We start from the raw sequence: 5,412 nt of genomic DNA on the forward strand, positions 1-5,412 counted from the left end.
TTAAATTATTTTTTATTCAGTTTCTAGACTTATATATCCTAATCAAATATTTTATTATAGTATTTTATATCATATAATTACATTCGATGTGCAGTAGTTATTACTTTCTTACAAAAATTATTTCTCTTTTAATTATTGTTTTGTAGAGCATTTCCACCCGATACGACAAAGGTGAGGTGGCATTTTTGACAACAAAATTTGACATCCAATTATGTTTCACCTGAATCTCTAAATGTGAGGTGTCAATTTGACATGTCTTACCAATGTGAAATTTGCCATAGCAAAAAGAAGATGTCAAATACTTTTGTTTTCATTATTTTAATAGTGAGGACCAATAAAAGAGTTTAAAAAAATTAAAATAAAAACAATTAAAAGTAATGCAATAAAAAAATAAGTTTGACATATCAGATGGAGTATTGTTTTTTAGATATGTCAAGTCAATTTGACAGTTAAATCTTCAAAAAAAAATTAACATAATTTTTTTTGAAGATTTAAATAGAGATGATCTAAATTACACTATTAGTCGGTCTGTTTTAATTTGTATGAAATTTTATTTTAATACTTAAAATTTTAATTGAATCAATTTAAACTTATATTTTTAATTTTGTGATTCCTCTATGGTTAAAAGATCAAAAATGTTTTATAAAACATGAGCTTTAAAGGAGCTCTAGAGGTGGGCATTCACTCCATTGATGTAATGTTTTGGTGTTTTTTTTTTTTTTTTTTTTTAACCTTTGTCACATCATTAAAACACTCTGCACTCTCTTTAAAATTCAAAATTTAAAATTCTCTACCATTGTTAGTTAAAGATATGATGAGAAGGTCTATAATATATATCTATAACTAAATATTAAAAGCGTGAAAACCATATGACTAAAGTATCCTCAAAACTCTCTCAAATTACCTGATTCACCCACCGCCATCGTTGGTTGAATAATGCTTGGGACCCCCTTTTGGGGGTCACCCCTTTGCCACGTGACGGGTGGTGATTGGAGGAGCAGGAAAAAAAAAGAAAAAGAAAAAGAAAATGTAACCAATGAGAGAGAAAGGGAGTCAAAGGGGGTGGGAGGAAAAGGAGGGATGAATCATTGTTGATTGTTGGTTTTGCAAGTCTGAAGCCATATGGGCTTGCAATCTATCGGCCACGTGGTCTCACGAAAGACAACTGGCAGCATTGATGGTGTGCCACGTAACCGACTCATCATCATCAGTCAAAGAGGTTATGGAATATGGCCGGTGAGTTTTTTCTTACTTGAATTTGAACAAGTTCTTTTGCATGATGCTTCAGCATCTTATTAATTTCTAACTTATTTTTGCCCACCATGTGCTCGACCATATGCTCAAATAAAAGACACACAGAACCTGCACCACCACCACCACTTGTCTGGTTTGTGTTGAAAGTGTAATACATTATTGTGGAAAAAAAAGTTATGTTAGGATCTTGAGGATAAGTTTCACACACATGTGATTTATCTAAATTGATGTCTTTAATCATAGTGAAATTCTGTGACAAGTAATAAAGGACCAAATAGTAGGAACAAAAGTAGGATAGTGAGAAAGATTAAAATGATTAAAAAGGGAAGACAAAAACTTTGAATAATTCTGGTTTGATCAACCAGCTCATTCCATTTTTGCTGACAAAGCAAATTAAAGAAGAAAACTTTTTAACACTTTGCCATAGAAAACTGCACCCAAAAAAATTATACAACAAAACCATTCTTTTAACCAATTAAAAGTGAGGGTATTATTTAAAGGTGGGTAAATAAAATTAAACTTATAAATTAGTGTAGACGTAAGAATCTCTTTAAGGATAGTAATTGTCATTTTAAGTAATTAGCATTGGCATCTTTAGACCTGTATCCTTTAGTGTTGAAAAATTGATCTAAGAATACAAGAAGAAATTTTCGTAGTGTTCTTGGTTATGACTTATATTGGTTTTGGTTATGAGACTTTGTGGTATTTGTTTATGAATTGAAATGACATTGATTATGAGATTGTGGTGTTTCTTTGTGAACTGAAGTAGTGTTGGTCATAAAGCGTTGGTGGTGTTTTTGTTACAAACTAATTTTGTTTTTTTGTGACCTAAATTGATGAAAGTTACCCACCCACCCAAAAATTGATGAAAGTAATAAATCATTGTGACTCAAATTTTAGTTGTATACTACATGCCCGTTTCAGCAGTATATAGTAGCACTTCCTATGACATTGTTATAGGGGTTAAGATTAAACTGATAATTTCATGAGTGTTGCATAGCTTATGTTTATGTTTGGTTGTTGAAAAGCAAACTTCCACATCCAATCTACTAGAATAACAATTCGACATTGATCTTGAATCCTCATTTTTAATACAACAAACAACAAAACACTGAAGTATTATTTTAAAAAAGAGAACAGAAAACAAAAATAATACCCAACAAGAGTCTGAAGTCAAACAGATCAAACAATGTCAAAAGAATTGACATTTCGAAAAATATCGTCAACCCAGTTTAAGAAGCAAAAATCCTGTAGATGATGGAATGAAATTATCAAAATTGTTTGTATGAAGAATTTATTTGCATGTACTGTGTTCCTTTTTGGTGCTAATGAAATTTCTTGGACACATAAGCTAAAAGGAAAAAATAAATAAATAAATAATAACAATAATAATAATAAAAAATTAAAAAAATAAAAAAAAAACAATATTTTTAGTGCTCTAATTTCTCAACTAAGAAGTTATTAAAATTCAACTGGGAAGATAGTGAATTGATTGAAATCATATGTAATTAAACACAAACCCAATTGAAAAGAAAAAGAAACTAATTCGAAAATGGAAGGCCCAAATGCAATATTTCGTTTCATCTGTTACTTCATCTATTTTCTTCCCATTTTCATGTTTCTCTTTCTTAATGGACTAAAAAACTATGTCTTTCTTGCTTTCTCGCCCCTCTACTATCATATATATTTTTATATATGTGTTGGCTAATATTGTGGATTATCGAACAACGAATCTATATGAGTAGGTTATTTTTGATAATTGTCTCAAGGGATGGTTTGGTCATTATTGTTCTATCTCTTTACGATGAGATGAGGCGTCTTTGTATTGTATTACCCACCCAACAAATATGAAACCTAACGAATAACAAAGTATAGAGATTTATAATGTCATTCAAAATTGTAATTACAAATCTCAAAAACCATACTTAATTGCAAATTTGTTGGTCTGTAACTATTCATTGTATTTGATTTGTACTTGAGAAATATTTCATCTAATTGTTTACGATGAAGAAATTATTAATTGATTCTTATGTTTTGTTTGTAGTGCTATATAATTTCATTTTAAATATTTTACCTTTTGTAGTGACAAATGACAACAGGTATATATTGCTCAATCCTAAGACACCTCAACTGAGACGAGGATTAAAAAATCAAGCACAAGCTTGGGGGGAAGAGGAAAATTTAGCAAACAGATTCACTTGGTAAAGAAATGTTGATCATTGGATGAATCAACATTGATTCTGTGAACTTGTTTTTGATAGTGATGTGTTCAATTTTTACTTGTGGATCACCCATGTTGTTGAAAGACTTTCGAATTATATCTCTACTGTGGTGGAGCAGTTGGAAGACTCCAATTCTTAAACAACACAGGTAATATTCGTCATCCAAATTTTGGTTCCATAACATATTTTATTTGGAGCTTAAAGAGGAAAAAGAAAAGATGATAAAATTCTATATTCTCTACTATTTGAAATAAGATATTTTTGTCACGTTAATGTTTACAAATTTCATTCTAATTTTTTATTAGTTGACAGAATACTGTTTTTAAATATGACATACACGTGTGTACAAAGATTTATTGAGTACATTTTCACTCCTTTAGGCACCGTTTGGGAAGAATTAAAGTAGGTTTTTTTGGTTATTTTAGTTACAAAAGACAAAATAGATTATTTTAGGCGCAAAAAATAAAATATCACATCCAACCCATAATCATTACACTCTTCTCTCACAAAAAAAGCTAAAAAATCCAAAAAGCACTTCTCAAACCAAACTTTTTAATCCAGACTAAAATAACTAAAAAAATTAAAAAGTCAAAAAATCATCCCAATTCCCAAACCAACCCTGTATAATATCTTCATGCCTCAACATATTGCTCCAACCAATCATGTGACGCGTGGGGTCCAAATAGTAATAACAAAATATAGATACAAACTGGCTAGCCTAGTAAACAGCAAACCCTCCTCCCCCCAAGGCATATATATACACTGTTGCTTGTATCATGTGGACCTCGTGAGGGTGCATTGGTCCACAGCATCAACTTAACCTACCCGATACGCAGCCAATAATTAATGGGTGATTTGGTTAAAAGAAAAATGATGCAGACTACTAATTAGTGGTTGTATTAGGGATGTGATTGTGAGTCTCACTCATTGTCACATGTGTTTTGTGTCTTAATTTTTTTTTTTTTACTTGCCACATCATTAATGGTGGTGTTAGTGGTAGGAATTTAGTAGTATGTAGCATTGTTGTTTGATTAAAATTTGCTCCTAATAAAATTTTTATTTATTGCTGATAAATATAAAAAGTTTTTTTTGAAAAGTTTAATACATATCCCTGTTATTAAAATTTTAATTTTTAAAATAATATAATTTTTTATTTAGATGTCAGTTTTTAATCAAATTAATATTTTTAAATTTTTTTCATCAAGATTAATTTATCAAATAATATCAAATAAAATATAGGTTGACCATGAAATTCTTTAAAAAAAAAAAAAACATTACTGTTGAAATTGATGTAAACAGTAACATATTATTCTGTTTCACAGTAACATGTTGCTCTGATAATGTTGTCTAGGAAAAAAATATATATATTTTACTTTGTTTTTACTTAAGAGTTGTTTGGGATGATCTAAATAAGTATACTTTTTGTCTTTTTACTAAAAGATGTACAGAAAAGTAGAGAGGTGATGTGATGAAAAAAAGATAAAAAGATAAAAAGATGGATTATTTCTCATATGCCAAACTTGGCCTTAGTTATGCTCCTCTTCTTTAAGGTGTTTATGAAACAAAATAAATTGGGTTATTCTTTTTACCAAACAAGGGTTCAATGAAAGAGTTTTAGCTAAATTTCACATTATGAATTAAATCAAAATGTTATATCCAACTTATAATTATTATTATTAATTTTTTTCTGACAACTATCAAATCGATTAAAAAAATCAAATAACTTTCCAAATACAATTATTTTAGTCAGGTTAAAATAGTCAAAAGATCAAATAATCAGCTCGCCAAACAAGGCCCTAGTAAACTAATTATAAAAAAAGGGAAGCCAGATTTTTTTATTTACTTTTTTTTTTTTTTTTAATCCTTTCAAAAGAGTTCTTTTGGGATATAGCAAATAAGTTATTTATTGGCATATTAATACATTTTCATCACATTA

At 29.2% G+C, this 5,412-nt stretch overlaps 1 long non-coding RNA gene across 1 annotated transcript; it reads left to right on the forward strand.

Moving 5' to 3' along the window:
* The first annotated feature begins 717 nt into the window (after positions 1 to 717).
* LOC114319932 (uncharacterized) lies at positions 718 to 3,619 on the forward strand. The gene is made up of 2 exons (XR_003649636.2): positions 718 to 1,236; positions 3,354 to 3,619. It is a non-coding gene; the product is annotated as an uncharacterized LOC114319932 (long non-coding RNA).
* Positions 3,620 to 5,412: the final 1,793 nt, after the last annotated feature.

Source organism: Camellia sinensis, chromosome 6 (genome assembly GCF_055761805.1).
Source record: "Camellia sinensis isolate YWXY chromosome 6, ASM5576180v1, whole genome shotgun sequence".
Taxonomy (NCBI): Eukaryota; Viridiplantae; Streptophyta; class Magnoliopsida; order Ericales; family Theaceae; genus Camellia; species Camellia sinensis.